The sequence below is a fragment of the Natator depressus genome, chromosome 6 (assembly GCF_965152275.1).
Source record: "Natator depressus isolate rNatDep1 chromosome 6, rNatDep2.hap1, whole genome shotgun sequence".
Taxonomy (NCBI): Eukaryota; Metazoa; Chordata; order Testudines; family Cheloniidae; genus Natator; species Natator depressus.
Genome location: NC_134239.1, coordinates 108,738,709 through 108,758,142, shown reverse-complemented (window position 1 = coordinate 108,758,142; position 19,434 = coordinate 108,738,709). Strand labels below are relative to the sequence as shown.

The window sequence follows — 19,434 nt, the reverse complement described above, 5'->3', positions numbered from 1 at the left end:
GAGGTCTAAGCGAGTCAGTAAATTGCGCCAGCGCACCTTTAAACGTCCAAATGCACATTCTACCACCATTCTGCACTTGCTCAGCCTGTAGTTGAACAGCTCCTGACTACTGTCCAGGCTGCCTGTGTATGGCTTCATGAGCCATGGCATTAAGGGGTAGGCTGGGTCCTCAAGGATAACTATAGGCATTTCAACATCCCCAACAGTTATTTTCTGGTCTGGGAATAAAGTCCCTTCCTGCAGCTTTTGAAACAGACCAGAGTTCCTGAAGATGCGAGCGTCATGTACCTTTCCTGGCTATCCCACGTTGATGTTGGTGAAACGTCCCTTGTGATCCACCAGAGCTTGCAGCACTATTGAAAAGTTTATGTTTATGTACTCGCAGGCTTGGTGCTCCGGTGCCAAGATAGGGATATGGGTTCCGTCTATGGCCCCACCACTGTTAGGGAATCCCATTGCAGCAAAGCCATCCACTATGACCTGCACATTTCCCAGGGTCACTACCCTTGATATTAGCAGATCTTTGATTGCGTGGGCTACTTGCATCACAGCAGCCCCCACAGTAGATTTGCCCACTCCAAATTGATTCCCAACTGACCGGTAGCTGTCTGGCGTTGCAAGCTTCCACAGGGCTATCGCCACTCGCTTCTCAACTGTGAGGGCTGCTCTCATCTTGGTATTCATGCACTTCAGGGCCGGGGAAAGCAAGTCACAAAGTTCCATGAAAGTGCCCTTACGCATGCGAAAGTTTCGCAGCCACTGGGAATCATCCCAGACCTGCAACATTATGCGGTCCCACCACTCTGTGCTTGTTTCCCGAGCCCAGAATCGGCGTTCCACAGCATGAACCTGCCCCATTAGCACCATGATGCCCACATTGCCAGGGCCCCTGCTTTGAGAGAAGTCTGTGTCCATGTCCTCATCACTCACGCGACCGCGCTGACGTCGCCTATTCGCCCGGTATCGCTCTGCCAGGTTCTGGTGCTGCATATACTGCTGCATAATGCGCGTGGTGTTTAATGTGCTCCTAATTGCCAAAGTGAGCTGAGTGGCCTCCATGCTTGCCTTGGTATGGCGTCCGCATAGAAAAAAGGCGCGGAACGATTGTCTGCCGTTGCTCTGACGGAGGGAGGTGCGACTGACGACATGGCTTACAGGGTTGGCTTACAGGGAATTAAAATCAACAAAGGGGGTGGCTTTACATCAATGAGTATTTCAGGCAGGACTTCACGGAGGGTTCCAATAAGAAACGGTGCACCTAAGTAATTGTTCTTATTGGAACAAGCAGGTTGGTCTGGCCTCTGATTGATACATGGCTAGATTTACCTCGCTGTACCTTCTCTGTGAGTGACTGCAGTGTGACCTAGAGGAATGAGTCCCGTAGACGGGGATGGGGGGGAAGCAAATGAGTACAAAACAAATCTGGTCTATTTCTTGTTTTGATCCACTCCATTTATCTTTTACATCTTTGGCTGGCAGCAGACGGTGCAGAAGGACTGCAAGCCATCCACATCTCATGGCTGCCCGGCAGAAGATGATGCAATAGGACTGCTAGCAATCTGTATCGCCTGCCTGCTCACCATAAGATGGTTCAATAGGACTGACTGCAGGACTAAAGAGAATGACCTGATCAAGTCACTCCAACTTTAGTCCCTGCGCCCATATCTGCCCAGGCGCTCCTGATCGACCTCACAGAGGCGACCAGGAGCACCTCGGACATGACGATGACGGCTACCAGTCCTATTGCACCGTCTGCTGCCACAAGGCAAGGGGTTGCTGCTGCTGTGCAGCAATGCAGTACCGCGTCTGCCAGCACCCAGGAGACATACGGTGACAGTGAGCTGAGTGGGCTCCATGCTTGCCGTGGTATGGCGTCTGCACAGGTAACTCAGGAAAAAAGGCGCGAAATGATTGTCTGCCCTTGCTTTCATGGAGGGAGGAAGGGAACGGGGGCCTGACGATATGTACCTAGAACCACCCACGACAATGTTTTAGCCCCATCAGAGTGCTCCATTGTGACTGCTCTGGACAGCGCTCTCAACTCAGATGCACGATTGTTTGCCGTTGCTCTGACGCAGGGAGGGGCGACTGGCGACACGGCTTACAGGGTTGGCTTCAGGGAGCTAAAATCAACAAAGGGGGTGGCTTTACATCAATGAGTATTTCAGGCAGGACTTCACGGAGGGTTCCAATAAGAAATGGTGCACCTAAGTTATTGTTCTTATTGGAACAAGGAGGTTAGTCTGGCCTCTGATTGATACATGGCTAGATTTACCTCGCTGCACCTTCTCTGTGAGTGACTGCAGTGTGACCTAGAGGAATGAGTCCCCTAGACAGGGGGCGGGTTTGCAAATGAGTACAAAACAAATCTGGTCTATTTCTTGTTTTGATCCACTCCATCTATCTTTTAAATCTTTGGCTGGCAGCAGACGGTGCAGAAGGACTGCATGCCATCCACATCTCATGGCTGCCCGGCAGAAGATGATGCAATAGGACTGCTAGCAATCCGTATCGCCTGCCTGCTCACCATAAGATGGTTCAATAGGACTGACTGCAGGACTAAAGAGAATGACTTGATCAAGTCACTCCAACTTTAGTCCCTGCACCCATGTCTGCCCAGGCGCTCCTGATCGACCTCACAGAGGCGACCAGGAGCACCTCGGACATGACGATGACGGCTACCAGTCCTATTGCACCATCTGCTGCCACAAGGCAAGGGGTTGCTGCGGCTGTGTAGCAATGCAGTACCGCGTCTGCCAGCACCCAGGAGACATACGGTGACAGTGAGCTGAGCGGGCTCCATGCTTGCCGTGGTATGGCGTCTGCACAGGTAACTCAGGAAAAAAGGCGCGAAATGATTGTCTGCCCTTGCTTTCATGGAGGGAGGGAGGGAACGGGGGCCTGATGATATGTATCCAGAACCACCCGTGACAATGTTTTAGCCCCATCAGGCACAGGGATCTCAACCCAGAATTCCAATGGGCAGCGGAGACTGCGGGAACTGTGGGATAGCTACCCACAATGCAACACTCCGGAAGTCGACTCTAACCTCGGTACTGTGGAAGCACTCCGCCGAGTTAATGCACTTAATGCACTTAGAGCATTTTCTGTGGGGACACGCACACTCGAATATATAAAACAGATTTCTAAAAATCCGAATTCTATAAATTCGACCTAATTTCGTAGTGTAGACATTGGTCCTGCTTTGAGCAGGGGGTTGGACTAGATGACCTCTTGAGGTCCCTTCCAACCCTGATATTCTATGATTCCCTGCCTGCCCTGGCTCTGCACCGCTCCTGGAAGTGGCCAGCATGTCCAGCAGTGGCTCCTAGGGATGGGGTGGAGCAGGCAGCTCCACTGTGTGCTGCCCTCGCCTGTGGGTACCCCCCTGAAGCTCCCATTGGCCACGGTTCCCCATTCCCGGCCAATGGGAGCTGCGGGGGTGGTGCCTGCAGGCGAGGGCAGCTCATGGAGCCCTCTGCCCCTCCTCCTTCCCCCCCCCACCAGGGGCTGCAGGGACATGGTCCCAGCCCCTTCTGGGAGTGGCATGGGGCCATGGCAGGCAGGGAGCCTGCCTTAGCCCTGCTGTGCCACAGGGCTGGCAATCCTGCAAGCCAGATTGAAAGTCCTGACCTGTCAGATCCAGCACCTCTGCTCTGTAACATTCCCAGGAGTGCAACTGCAGCAATTCCAATGTTCAAAGAAGATTCCTTCAGTATTCCATTCTGCACAGCAGTATCGACAAGGTGATTCAAAAGCCATACTATGCCAAAGCAGAAGAGCTCTCACATAATACTGAATCATTTTAATTCACTATATGTGTTTGGGAAATTAAAGTGTCATACAAATGAACGGTTCAAATCTTTGACATCCTACAGTATTCAGGACAGGAGCTAAGCAGAGAATGAAAGTGCCAGTTCGCAAAGGATTTTTGAGATTTCAAAATCTGGCTTTGTTCCAAATCAGAATGGAAACCAAAAATTTGAAAATTCCCTGAGATGTAAAATTCTGAGGGGGAAAAACTGATATGGGGTCAATCATAACATTTTGTTTTTGACAAAATCAAAATGTTTTGTTGTGGTTTTGACCTTTTTAAAATGTTGTATTTTATTATAACTAGGGCTGACCAGAAAAACAAGAACCCTTTTTCACCAAAAATGTTGAGGTTTTGATATTTGTTTTCATTTCACGTTGGAATGAATCCAAGAATTTTCTTTTTTCCCCACGAAAGAAGAGAAAGAGAGCCATCCCTAGCCCACAATAGCCAATTGTCCAAGCGTTAGGGCACTCACCTGGAATTTTAGCGACCCAGCTTCAAGTCCCTATTCTGCCTAGCGACCAGCCTATTGGCTATTCTAGAACAGGAACATATACACAGGTAATTCCATTTTCTGACAGAATATGGTTCCATCATAATTTCTCCAACTAGCTCTCCTCAGAGTCATGACTATTTATCAATAATTGTAAACACACACTGAAATATGAAAAATAAAATGTAGATAGTAAATGCATTTAGATTAGTCACAAACAAACAATGTCTGGAGCAGGGTTTTTGTTTTTTTTAATTGAACCAAGTAAAATCAAACCCAGAGACTTTTTTGTAAAAAAAGTCTTACACAGCAGGAGCTATTTGAAAGTGCTGCTTTTAGCAACTGCACTCATGTGCAATGGGTGACCCTCTATTCTGAAGCCATCATTCAAGTGTCATGTTTGACAGTAACATTTGTATTCTGTAGATCACTGTAATGGCAATTTTTCAAGTGTTGTTCTCACCAGGTGAGGGCAGTCATATTCCTTAATGAAAAGCAAGCAGCTGTCACCTTGGGAGAAAACCAGATTGGCCGCCCACACATATAGCAAGAGAGATTCTGCTTGGACTGAGCTTTGTATGCAGCAAAAAAAAAAAAAAAAAAAAAAAAAAAATTAAATAAATAAAAAGAAGGAAGTCAGAAACAGAGAAAGGGAAGAAAGAGGAAGAGAATACTGCACAAGCATGATTCATGTGGGTTTTTGTCTCATATTGCATGCCTTATTTGAACATCAATTGCTATCATTTTGGGAGGGAGAGCAGGGGCACTGGGATAAGTAATATACATATTTATGTGCAAAACAAATAGACATGGAAATGCAGCCATTCTTCACTGTATCAGGATGAAAACTAACATCTGCATATCAATAGCCACAGATTTGATGCCATTCTCAGTGTGTCACTTCAGAAAATCTCAAGGAGGAATTTATACTCTTCCTGTGCTATTGGAGGAGCCTTTCCCTTCCTTTCCCATTTCAATTGGGGGTGGGGGGGCGCAAACTCAGCAAAACTGGTCCAGAAAGGTATAAAGTGAACCCTGCTATGCCGAGAAGTGGCTGTGCTCTGAGGCTGAGGGAGAGGAAATTTATTTTTGCCTCTGCTGGGGACAGGTGACAGCTTTAACTTTCATGGTGGTTCCATAGGAACCCTAAGGAACTTCTAAAGGGAGGTGGCTGCATCTGCTGATTTCCAGGCTATCCCCTTCCCTGTTAGATTAGGCATTTTTCAGGCTGTACTGGACCCTGGAGACTCCATCTTACTATATAACTGAAGTTGTGGTTGCTTTGCCTGCCTCAACCTGCACAGAATGTCACTGGTGCTTTTTTCCACTGTTTTCCTCAGCATGAGCTTGGGGTGAATTTGTCCCTATGTCCAATAATTAAATTCTGAGGGAACGCTGGTCCCCTACATTTATGGAGCATGTGCAGGGTAAAGTGTCCTCTCCGAATTTTGAAGTGGAAAGCACATCAGGAGGATAGTATCAAGCTGATGAAAGGGATTATGGAGATATGACATAGCATCCAGGCCCAATCTCCAGTACACCCAGTGGATGCTGCGAGTATCTAGGAAGAGCCCAGACACAACTGTACTGGGAGCATTACATTAGAGTAGATAGGAAACAGACAGGGGCAAAGGATAAAGGGACAGAACATTATTAAACAGAAGAAATCCAAGATGGAGACACTACACTGGCCCGGTGTAACCAACAATGCACCTTCTAACAACACACTGATCCTAATGTACCATTTATATTTATGTTTAGTAACTCGACAATATGTGCCACCAAGTATTGCTCCAGCTTCGTAATGCCTTAAATTGCCATACTGGATCACTCCAGTTGTTCTTCTAACCTGGTATTCTCTCTGAAACTCTGGCCAGGTTCAGATACTTCAAAGAAAGGTTTGAGAATTCCCAGAATGGACAAGTTTGGAATAGCCTGTTCATAAAGGAAGTTTCTCTTTAAACACAGTGAATTGATGGTTGTTTTATGTCCTTAGAAAAAAGCAAGGTTATATTCTGTCTTATGTAACGATGGATGTTTTACTCTTTTACTTAATGAGTAGGGTTGTTTGTTTGTTTTTGCATGCAGGAAGATTTTTCCCCTCAATGATCATAGAATCATAGGACTGGAAGGGACCTCGAGAGGTCATCCAGTCCAGTCCCCTGCACTCATGGCAGGACTAAGTATTATCTAGACCATCCCTGACAAGTGTTTGTCCAACCTGCTCTTAAAAATATCCAATGATGAAGATTCCATAACCTCTCAAGGCAATGTATGCCAGTGCTTAACCACCCTGACAGTTAGGAAGTTTTTCCTAATGTCCAACCTAAAACTCCCTTGCTGCAATTTAAGCCCATTGCTTCTTGTCCTATCCTCAGAGGTTAAGGAGAACAATTTCTCTCCTTCCTCCTTATAACAACCTTTTATGTACTTGGAAATTGTTATCATGTCCCCCCTCAGTCTTCTCTTCTCCAAACTAAATAAACCCAGTTTTTTCAATCTTCCCTCATAGGTCATGTTTTCTAGACCTTTAATCATTTTTGTTGCTCTTCTCAGGACTTTCTCCAATTTGTCCACATCTTTCCTGAAATGTGGCACCCAGAACTGGATACAATACTCATGCTGATTAGACCTCAACTGGAGTAGAGCAGAAGAATTACTTCTTGTGTCTTCCTTACTACACTCCTTCTAATACATCCCAGAATGATATTTGCTTTTTTTGCAACAGTGTTACACTGTTGACTCATATTTAGGTTGTGATCCACTGTGCACCACAGATCCCTTTCTGCAGTACATTTCCCATTTTGTGTGTGTGCAATTGATTGTTCCTTCTTAAGTGGAGTACTTTGCATTTGTCTTTATAGAATTTAATTCTATTTACTTCAGACCATTTCTTCAGTTTGTCCAGATCATTTTGAATTTTAATCCTATCCTCCACAGCACTTGCAACCCCTCCCAGCCTGGTATCGTGCACAAACTTTATAAGTGTACTCTCTATGCCATTATCTAAATCATTGATGAAGATATTGAATAGAACCGGACCCAGAACAGATCCTTGTGGGACCCCATTTGATATACCCTTCCAGCATGACTGTGAACCACTGATATCCACTCTCTGGGAACAGTTTTCCAACCAGTTATGCACCCACCTAATTGTAGCTCCATCTAGGTTATATTTCCCAAGTTTGTTTATGAGGTCATGAGAGACAATGTCAAAAGCCTTACTGAACTCAAGAGATATCACCTACCACCTCTCCCCTATTCACAAGGCTTGTTACCCTGTCAAAAAAAGCTATTAGGTTGATCTGACACAATTTGTTCTTGACAAATCCATGCTGACTGTTACTTATTATCTTATTCTCCTATAGATGTCTGCAAATTGATTGCTTTATTATTATCTCCGTTATCTTTCCGGGTACTGAAGTTAAGCGGACTGGTCTGTAATTCCTCGGGTTGTCCTTATTTCCCTTTTTATAGATTGGCACTATATTTGCCCTTTTCCAGGCCTCTGGAATCTCTCCAGTCTTCCATGACTTTTTAAAGATAATCGCTAATGTCTCAGATATCTCCTCAGTCATCTCCTTGTGTATTCTAGGATGTATTTCATCAGGCCCAAGTGACTTGAAGACATCTAACTTGTCTAAGTAATTTTTAACTTGTTCTTTCACTATTTTAGCCTCATTTTCACTGGCATTCACTATATTAGACATCCAATCACTACTAACCCTTTTGGTGAAAACTGAAACAAAAAGTCATTTAGCATTTCTGCCATTTCCACAAGTTCTGTTATTTTTTCTCTTACCCCTGCCCACCCCATTAAGTAATAGGCTACCCTGTCCTTGGTCTTCCTCTTGCTTCTAATGTATTTGTAGAATATTTTGATACCATGTGGCAGTGAGTTTCACAGGTTAATTACAAATCATGGAAAGTAGTATCTCCTTTTAGCACTTTTAAATCTATTGCCATTCAGTTTCGTGATCTGTCCCCTGCTCTTGCATTATGCAAAAAAGGTAAATTGGAGTGATTCTTTACTATTCTTTATTTTGTATACCTCCGTCATGTCAATTCTTACTTGTCTCCTCTATGAAATAAATTGTCCTAATCTTCTCTATATGGAAGTCATTCCATGCCTCTATTATGCCAAAAATTGTGCTGGAACAAAATTTCAGGGACATTGCACAGTCATTTAATAGATTCCAAGGCTAGAAATGACCAATGTAATCATCTAGTCTGACCTCCTGTATAACACAGATCCTAGAACTTTCCCAAACTAATCCCTAGAGTATAGCTTTTAGAAAAACATCCAATCTTGAGTTAAAAATGGTCAGTGGTGGAGAATCCACCATGACCGTTAATAAATTGTTCCAGTGGTTAATTACAATCACTGCTAAAAATGTATGCCTTCTTTTCAGTCTGAATTTGTGTAGCTTCAAATTCCAGCCATTGGATCATGCCATACTTTTCTCTGCTAGATGGAAGAGCCCATTATTAAATATTTGCTCCCCATTTAGGTACTTTGAGACTAATCGAGTCACCCCCGTAAGCTTCTCTTTGTTAAGATTAAGCTTAAATCACTGTAAGGCATGTTTTCTAATCCCTTAATCATTCTTATGGCTCTTCTCTGAACCATCTCCAATTCATCAACATCTTTCTTGAACTGTGGGCACCCAAACTGGACACAGTATTCCAGAAGTGGTTGCACCAGTGACAAGTACAGAGATAAAATAACCTCACTACTCCTACTCGAGATTCCCCTGTTTATGTATACCAGGATAACATTAGCTCTTTTGGCCATGGCATCACATTGGGAGCTCATGTTCAGCTGAATATCGACCACAACCCCCAAATCTTTTTCATAGTAACTACTTTCCAGGATAGAGTCTCCCATTCTGTAAGAATGGCCTAAATTCTTTGTTCCTAGATATATACATTTACATTTAGCCATATTATTTTCCCCCAATACAGAACAGAAATATTTATAGAAAAACTTATTGAAGTGGTTTTTCCCCTAAAATTCCTATTATTTTTAATATTTGATTATACTTTCAATTTAAAAAGTTACATGAATTTAGCTGATGTAACTCTAATATACACCAGAGCCATATGCCCCATACCACATAAACACTGACATTATTGCTAATAATTTCAAAAGAGCCAAATAATTTCCCTAAATATCTAGTTAGCATCATAAGCAATTTTGCATCAGCCAATAGCACTGACTTAAAAAAAACCCCTCAAAAGAACTCACTATACCTCCATGCACCTTCCACTGTATAATTAATGCTCATTTACGCCTGAAAGTTTTCATCTGAAGTCAATATTCTTTCACATTGCTAAAATATGCCAGAGCATGGTTGAAATGAAAAAATGGAGCTCCCTCTATAATCATCAATATAACCACTTAGTTCTCAGTCTAATGTACTGACCTCTATGGAAACCTGTAAATTCCTCTAAATAACTACACCAAGCAAGTAGCATGATAGTGGCTTTTTAAATGAATACAAATGGGCCATTTAAGAACAGATGCAAAAAAAGAAACAGGCATCTTTTTCGATTAGATAAAGCATTGTGATGCAGTTTGCTTGCGCAGCTGTTTGTCAGTGTGATAAATGAAAAGCCCTGCACACTTCTTTACCATGAGCGCCTGTATTCCCTATGCTTATTTCACACAAAGTACTTGCTCCTGCAACTATTTGTATCTCTTGTTTTTAAAAGATAAATCTCATAATTACTGACTTTCTTATGGGTATAACTACAACTGCCTACCTACACCGCCAGCAACGTAGACATAAGGAGGGGGTAAATAAACAGTAGCTGTCTATTAGCCTTAAAATTTCCATTTCAAACTCCTTCAGTGGCTTGGATGTATTTATTTGAACTGTTCAGCTAAATCAAATGTAATGTCGCTCTCTTTTCCTTACTTTTCATTTCACAGGAAGACATAAAAGGCTTATTATTTCTACTCTAAAGGTTAAATTTTCAAAGTATTATATTATGTGACAGAAACATACTAAACCTTATTAGCCACCAGTGTTTAAATTGCTGCTGGTGCTGGATGGAAAACTTTTTGGGAAAATCATAATTTTAGAGATAGCTCTGCTTATGGATTATATGAGCTCTCTTTCCTTCTTTTTCATTACTAGACACTGGTGTTCTGGTATGACTTTTATTGCTTGGAAACATTTTTTTAAAATGTGATTTGTTATTTAACTATTTATTCGTTTCCTTTTCCATATATCATAGTGTGTTTAATGATAAAAAATGTTCTGACTTTGCTTTCTATGTGCTGCATCTCGAAATCTCTAAGGAATCTACTATCTAGAAAGGCAGCCATTTTGTGTTCATATCAGAGCAGACAGTCATAGTAGAGATGCACACATCATGCTCTTTCATAAAGACTTTACTTTTGTTCTATCTTGTTGATCTCAAGTTAAAATCATTCAGCTGAAATACCCATTTGCTCTCTGCATATGGATAATTATATATTAATATGTTGTATTTATAATTGGTAGGAGAAATAACTTGCTGGAGGGCAGGAGCATTGGAGAGAAGGTCAGTGTTTGAGCATTCACTGAAAGAAGTGAGTCTTGAGGAGGAGTCTGAAGGAGTCTTGATCTGCTACTACTTATTTTCTTTTGAAGACAGAAAGCTCTGTCTGCAACATCAATCATCCCTGCAGCAACTAATCATCACTAAAGGTGGATTGACTTCAGCTGAGGAATATGCAATGAGAACAGATCAACTTTAAGTAAAAAATCTCCTGCTACCTCGCAACTGTCCCTAGTCATAAAGAACAGGGGAAGGAAATAGAGAAAATATGGTACATAAGCAGTATTATTTTGAATCAGAAAGATTTTCATAAGAAAGAAAGATTTTCCATGAGATGTTAGCAGGTGTTTAATGTGTGCTGCTCTCCTGTACAATGCTTTGAACATCTCTTTGAAGTAATTTTAGCACATACACAATGACTCCATTGTAGTTATTGGTAAGAATAGATCAGCTTCCATAAAAAGAGTCGAGAAGATTAGCAAATTAAAAACTCACCTACTACTATGGATTCTTTGTAGACTTCTAAATTTCAACTCTAATTTATTTTAGTCTAGATTGTGACTTTAGGTGTGTTAACTGTAGCACCCCAAGAAGCACTGTGACTCAGAGGCACCCCTGGATGCACAATTACTACCCTGCTTTCCCTTGCTTCCAGGCAGATTTGTTTGCTGGTAGCCCGTATCAGTAGCAAATAAGGTCACCTTGGGCGCTTTCTTCAGCATGCTGACCTGGTAGAAGGGGAGGGGAAAGAAGTATTAAAGTTTACTTCCACCATTACATAAGGCCTTAAATCTACCCATTCCCTGCCTATCTGTTCCAAGAAGACTAAACGGGCATGAAGCTCCCTTTTATTCCTTTGTGGCTGGACCGAAGTTGGAGATAGCCCATGGAGGCGCCTAAAGGGAGAATTCTTACTCCTTCGCATGGGTGCATCTGTCCAAGACGCAATCCAGTCTTTTGTTTATATTGACATCACCTGTTGTTGAGATACCTTAGTAGCTGACATTAATGAAACAGTTAATGACCCTCTAACAGAGCCACCACCCTGAAAAACTCAATAGAGCAAAAACTCTCTTAGCCATGTTTTTGGTCTCTGAGCTTCAGCGGGATTCTGCAGTTTCCCTGCCCGGAGTTAGGCCCTAAGTGAACAGTTAAGAAGCTCCCCGTGCTTTGCTTTTTGAGTTTAGAAAAAGTTATATTTTGGATTTGCTGATGGTTTCATCAAGTCATGACAGATAGTTCACTGCTGCTCTCCCCCTCCTTCTCTTCCTGCACTCTCTCGGGACCCATTAGGCCAGCTCCAGATAGAGTTCTTTAGGGCAGGCACTGCCTGTACTTATTGTGCCTAGTGAAATAAGATCTGTCATGACTGGAGCCTCTGGACACTACGGTAAGGCAAGTTATGAGCACCACCCATTGCCCTCTGCCTGAACTATCTGAGCACCCCTACAGTATCCAAATTCCAATTTCCCCGCACCTTCCCGCAGTTTCAGAGGTGCTAACCCTAGCTCTCCTTCTCTGACTGAACTTTCCTGTCAGCCAACTGAAATTCCAGTGAACACTGAAGAGAATATACCACTGGGACTCTGTGGGGGGAGAATAAGAATAAGCTGAACAACAACCACGCAGGAGCTGAGGGAGGCTTGGCCATCTCCACCACATGCCTAATTACAGTGGCTTCACCCTTGAATTGCCACTGTGTTGAAGGCATGTTAGCACAAAGAAGAGTTAAATCCATTAGAGACCATCACTACACATACGAGTATGCCGCTTCTTATTGTGGAGTTAGCTGGGCATGCAGTACCGTCCATCACAGCATCTTATAGGCGAGCAGAAAATAATATCCGTGCAACTCTTTGCATTGCATAAGATTTAATCTGCTGCATAAACTAGCATCCCAGAAACACACCCAGCTTGGATGAGACATTTCTTGCAATCCGTGCCTTTCCAATCACATCCATAAACTTAACCCCTGAACTGATGGCTTGAGCAAAAATACATTATTTTCACACTGGCACAGACTAGAAGCTGGATTTTCCACCTGATGATCTGAAAGATACATTTTCCTTGAGCAGAACCATACTCACAATACTGATGTCTGGGAATGGGCTGGCTACAGACCCTATCCTGGTTCTGATAGCTTTGTTGTCTATCCAGCCACCCACGGCTACAACAGAAGTGTTGGCTTATAAAATATTCTACAGTTCACTGTCAGTTTCCATTTCTACTGCCACGTGTTACGCCCTGCAGGTGCCACAATCATCGCTAGAGCACACCGCTGTAGAACAGAACCAGTAACACGTACCCAAATCAAAACCTACATAGGCTGCCAGCTGACAGGACACAGCACTTCCGCTGGGAAGATTCCCCTGGTCCCATGCCCTAGAAGGGTTTTTCTGAGGGCACACGGCCTTTGAAAAACAACATCCTGCTTTCCAAAAGTATTTTCATTACGCATAAATTGTGTTCGCTTCTCTGAGTCCAGTTCTCATAGCGTGAACTTAGCATGTTTGGGGGTGTGAGAGTGCAAAAAGCCTTCTCCTGTCCCTGTGCTGAAGGAGCATGGGGGCCACTGCCTCAGAACTCCCTCAGGGTCCAACCCTGCCTCCACACCAGCCATGGAGTGGGCCCAGCAGATTAGACGTATTAACTGAGTCTTTCGGATTTTAGCCATGAACGCACAACATAAGAAAGTGCAGGGTGCAGGCTGTGCATAAGCAGGATTGGTCTCTGTCCAACTGCCCTTTGCAGTTTGGCTCAGTCAGTCAGAACCCTGCTGAGGGTCAACAAAACTCTAGGGGTGTGCACCAGTCCTACAGAGTGTCCCTAAATTAAGCCATCAGCTCAAGACAGTGCATGTTTTCTCTCTCCCCATCACACTCACACATTCAGAGAGAGGAAACCAATAAACATCACAGAGAAATTGTTCATGCAGATCTCTTTGCCGCTGAACAAACTGCTCCAGTTACATACGGACTCTTCTATACAGTATCATGGCAGTACAACGCAATACCTCCTGCTAGTCTAGCTGGCATAGAAATGCTGGGGGTTAATGAAATATTGATAAGCTAATGTTTTATTTAATGAAATATTGAAGAGCTAGTGCTTTATTGAAAGAGCCACCACATTTGAATGGCTGGATTTGGAATTTGATTACAAATTCCTAGAAGATTGGGAAGAATAAATGTTTCATGTCCTGCAGCACATGACACTGGAAAGGGGTAGAATGCTCATTACTCCCCGGACACAACTTTTCACCTTCAGAAAAGACACTTGAGAAACATCAGAAAGTTACTTTCCTGCTTAGAATTTGCTCCCAGTACGTTGTCCAGCAGATTTAATCAGTTCTTCCTACATTATAGTTTAAATGGAGCATTATTTGATCATTTATTCATTGTGCAGAGAAAGATAGCATTCCCACAGAACCTGATGATCGTAGGTCAAGAGGCAGCCATGGATAGGGTAGGACTCCTGAACCTTTACTCAAGCTTTCCCAGTGTTTTACAGCCCTTGAACTGCTCGTCACCATGCTTTCTGTAACAGCCACCTGATGGGTGGCACGCTTTAAATGTAGATGGCAGCGAATTCGTTCTCTCACCTTGCCAGATGCATTTATCTCAGTAGTACCACTCTTTCCTATTCCTTTCTCTGCGAACATGATTATTTGCCATGCTTAGAGAAACAACCATAAAAATACTGCACTTTCCATTTGGAGGGCAATATTTTAGCTGCCACATAACAGCACCCCAAAAGGGTTAAATTACATACTACAAAGGCAGTATGAATGAGTGCCTGTGTTATATCCCAAACCAGCCCCCTATGCATGCTCCTCACGCAATCAGTTCATACTGAGAGAAATAATCACCCTTTTGGGAACTGTGTGTACAGACTATGGCTCAGTCCACACTCTTAGACCATGATCCATAAAGATGCTCCACAGTTCCTAGTGGCAGATGCCCATCAGAGCAACTTTTCCAAGGGGCCATAATTCAAGAGCCGCTAAGTTCCCTGCCCCATGCAGCCACCACTGACTTCCTGTGTTCTGAGCTGCACAATACCCACATGGGCAAGAATTCATAACCTTTCAGTAAATCATTTAAGACTTCATTCAAAAGCACACACACACACAAAAGAGTAAGAAACATATTTGCCCTGAAGTTCTGCAGCAGTCAATACAGAGCTTTCAAGAGGGGCAGTGTTGATATACATTGTTGATTGTGGCACACCTCATGGTATATTGCAGAAATTATGTAAATACACAGTCATGGTTAGTCTCAACAATGCTAACCCCTATTTTTCACCTATATTTGTAAATACCCCCTGCCTAGCACCACAGTAACTTAGATTACCTTGTAGCTTAAATAAGAAGCTAATTGCATTCTTAAAATTAAGGCATTGAATACATTCTTGGTATATATCCCATTGTATCAGGGATGATATTGTTACACTATGGGTAAAACCTTATATTAAATCAATGGAGCCATGGTTCTGTCACATAAAGTGTAAGTGCATTTCTTACTAATCAACTACTATGACAAAGGCTAGGCAGGGGCAACTGGAGCATGCTAATTATTACACCAAGACATGCTTGTTTTACCATTGCTCCATCCTCACTCTCTCTCCACCTACTTTTCTGTTTCATCCACCTTGCGTGTCTTGTCATAAACCTTGTAAACTCTCTGGGTAAGGGCTGTGAGTGAAATCTTGGCCCCATTGACTTACGTGAGGCCATGAATTCAGCCTTTAAAAAACTAAATAAAACAAAACTCTGTGTTTGCACAGAGCCCATTACAATGGGACTCTGATCCTTGATTGGGGGGGTCCCTAGGTGCCCCTCTATTATAAAGATTACTAATACTCACGGTTTTATTTTTGCATTGTTTTACTGCTGTTACTCTGAATTTAGTAATTTTTCAGAAAGCAGTCACATCTCAATACAGCACTTGGCCAATGGTGTTGGTTTACACTGGCAGAAAGTGTTGTCTGAGTGGAGCTATAGACAACGCACCCTGCCTGCCCACAGCCTTAGAAGTTGGCTGGGGTCTTTGTCTGGGCCAGCAGGGGAAAGAAAATCCTTGGCCCCTTTTCAAGGAGAACATCCCATGCTCCACTGCATGGGTGCATGCAGTCCCCTCATGGTCTTGAGGAGGGAAATGCTCTGTGCTAATTGGTAGGACACAAGGACACAACAAAAACCCATTGGCTCCCATGCACTTAATGGGAGGAATGATAAAACATTCTCCCTGCTCTAGTAGGGTCATTCTATGCAGAAAGGAAAGTTCTCCTCCTCCTTCCTTTGGGATTAGAGTAGGATTGGATCTTTTGGGCTTTGCTCGGGCATCCCACTAGTCATGTTTTGGGGGCTGAGAAGGAATTTTTCTTTGTTGAAAAATTAACCTAGGTAGTTGAGGGGTTTTCCTTCCTCTCAGCACTCCAGGGACCCGAAGGGTAGGTTAAGTTGCAAAATTCAATTTTGTGGCAACTTGGCAGGTACCCAGTGCAGATAATTGTTCAATAAGGCTTCTAGTTCCCTGATAAACCAGAGCTGGAAGCTGATTGAGAGAAGGCATCTCCTGAAGGAGGTGGGAAATGGCATTGGAGTTCCTAGCATCTGGTACAGCAAGGAGACAACCCCCTCAACCCTCAGATGAAGGAGAGTGGAGGGGGTCTCAGCAATGCTTCTCAGACCAGATTAACAGGCTGGGTGGCTGTTGGCAGCCCTCCAGCAGGTGGAATGGATTACACAGGAAGGGTGACCTGAACTGTATGAGGTATTGCCAGACAGTTCCCAAGTGTGCTACTTAATAAAGTTGATGCCTAGTTAAACCACATTCCTGGTGCCTTGTCTTTCTTCCTGCAGCATCCAGGACAATATACAGCTGTTAGATGATTCTTCAAATGAAGTCCTCCTTCACCGATGTGTTCCCCTTCCCTCCCTGTCCCCTGCCCTTTTGCAGTTCTAAGTGCCATATTCTGACATGGAGTTTTGCACAAAATACCAGCAGAATTAAGCTGCAGCTCTCTATGTGGAACCATGGCAGGTGTATTTAGCCCAAATGGTTAAACAGTGTATAAGGTACACTAACCAGGAGAAAATATATTCCATGATAATCTATTCAGTATAAATCCTTATACCAGGCTCATCAGCACAGCATCTATACATCCAACACACATTTATAAATAAGGGTAATAGAGTGAAATATCATTCTAGCCATGTCACACCTAAGTTGAATCATACATTTCTCTTCTTTATCCACTTTAAATTTAAATGTTGACGAAAGGGGCTGGACTGGTGACCTTGGAATCTAAAGATCAGAGCTGACAACAGTCCTGGTTTGGATGAGACAGTCCCAGGTAGTGTCACCCTGTCCCAGGATACTGCTGGCGGTTGGCAGCCCTGGATGTGGCTAAAATGATGCTGTTCTCTAAGTCCATCATCACCTCCCCTGCCTACCCTGATGGCAGCTTCTCTCAGCTTCGGGCAGTCAGCTCCTATTGCCCTGGGCACTGAAGCAATTATGACACTCAGCTGAAACTGTGAATATTACAGTCAAGTGTCGATTCAAAATTCTCATTCAGTGAACATTCATTGCACTTTTTGTGAGGATTCCAGATAGAAAAGCTCACGATTTCAAACACAGGTGGAAAGCAATCACATAGATGTTGTCATGAATGCAGCTGAACCAATGTTTATCTTTGAATTAAAATGACTATTCATAGCAATTATCCCTCCATTGTTTTTACGGAGATTCTGCAAAGCCGCCTTTTCCATAAAATCCTTTTCCACCATAACAAGGATGGCATTCACAACGATAGCTTCATCTGCCCAAACAGCTACCCCCCAAAATTAATGAGACCCTGTATAAACATAAAAACCAAACATCCCAAGCAGAGTTTTCACCCCAAAAAGAGAGAAGAACTAGAGACTCCATGCACTACTATGGACTTTTCATGTAAGGAGCTCAGATACTATGGTCAGGGGCAGAAGCTAGCTCATTCTTTATTTAATGCCTCAAATGTTTTAAGAGTAATTTTATAGAACCCTGTCAGTTTCATACCTATCAAAACAGATGTGACTTTTCAAGAAAGCTATTTCTTACTAAAATTTGCCAACGGTAATACAAACATTGTAGTGATTCCAGTTCAGGAATATTCCATGCCTTACACAGCAATATGGATGTGTTATCCACCCAGTGAGATGTCATCTGTTCTGGGCAGAGTTAAGGCAGTTAAATTGCTGACAACCATCAGCAGCCCGTCTGCATCAACACTCCCACTCCTGCTATAAGTGGTATCGCTGCCGCATGGTAATGCTTTGGTGGGAAATTTGAAGGAAAATGGTAGCATAAATGAGGTCTAAGAGACCTGGGATCATATGAATTTGCTATGCTTTGATCTTTGTCCACTGTATGGCTTGACCCATCAAGTGTTTAATATGAAGAGTAGCTCAGTGGAGGTGGGAGGGATAGCTCAGTGGTTTGAGCATTAGCCTGCTAAACCCAGGGTTGTGAGTTCACCCCTTGAGGGGGCCATTTAGGGATCTGGGGCAAAAATTGGGGATTGGTCCTGCTTTGAGCACAGGGTTGGACTAGATGACCTCCTGAAGTCCCTTCCAACCCTCATATTCTATTCTATGAACATTTGCACAGTCTCTCTGTTACCTCTTCCTTGTTTATAATGTTGTTGCCATAGACAAGTGTATATGCCTGTGGCAGGGTGCTCATTTCTCATGGTGAGTTCTCAACTTAAGCTTTGAGTTCATCCTCCTGAATAAATCTGTGGATGAACTTATCCCCCTGTTTCTATTGTTTGCTGCAGGCTTCTCTTCTAATGCAATGTGTCTGTGTATAGTGCTCTCTTTGCTAAATGGATTTGCACAAACAAGGAACCAATGAGTGTGTGTAAAAGCATCAGGAAATGCAGCCACAAGCTTCCAACTAGTCATCTGTTCCAAGACTGTGCACTTATGGACAGAGCCATCCCTTGGGTAGGGCAAACCCAGGCGACAACCCCAGGCCTCGCACTGTGGGGGGGGGGCCCTGCACTTTGATAAAATTGGGACTGTCCTGATATTTAGCCCTTTGTCCCACGTCCTGACCGACGTACGATCGGGGCACCATTTGTCCCAATATTCAGGTGAGGAGGCGGGCGGGGAGGTGAGACGGGAGGGTGAGCGGGGTGAGAGGCAAAAGGGGAGGGGAGTGGCAGGCAGAAGTGGGGTGGGGAGGCAGGCAGATGGCAAGGAGGAGAGTGGCGATCGGGGGGGCACGCTGAATAGATGGCGAGGAGATTAGAGGGGAGGCTGATTTGTCCCGGGAGCCGCACACCCCTAGGGATGGCCCTGCTTATGGGGAAGGGTAAATGCACTCATTAGTCTCATTCTGCTTTGTAGTATCTCTGACAACATACATGGGGCCTGATTTTCCTCTTGCTGACTCTGGTGTAAACAAACAGAAACTCTTTTGAGGTCAGTGGAGTTATAACAACAGAAAACTTTCTAAAGTGAAAAGAGAATCAGGTTCATTGCCTTCAAGGGCAGCACTCCTGATTTACCTCAGTTTGTCCCGTAAAAACC

General features: G+C 43.6%; 1 long non-coding RNA gene across 5 annotated transcripts in view; it reads left to right on the top strand.

Moving 5' to 3' along the window:
- LOC141989492 (uncharacterized) overlaps positions 1 to 19,434 on the top strand; it is a 192,721-nt gene that overhangs the window by 135,840 nt on the left and 37,447 nt on the right. The window contains exon 4 of one of the 5 annotated variants that reach the window (XR_012639993.1): positions 10,823 to 11,345. The exons of the other annotated variants lie outside the window; for them this stretch is intronic. This is a non-coding gene — a long non-coding RNA (uncharacterized LOC141989492). Of the gene's footprint in view, positions 1 to 10,822; positions 11,346 to 19,434 lie in introns of those variants that run through there. 5 annotated transcript variants of the gene reach the window in all.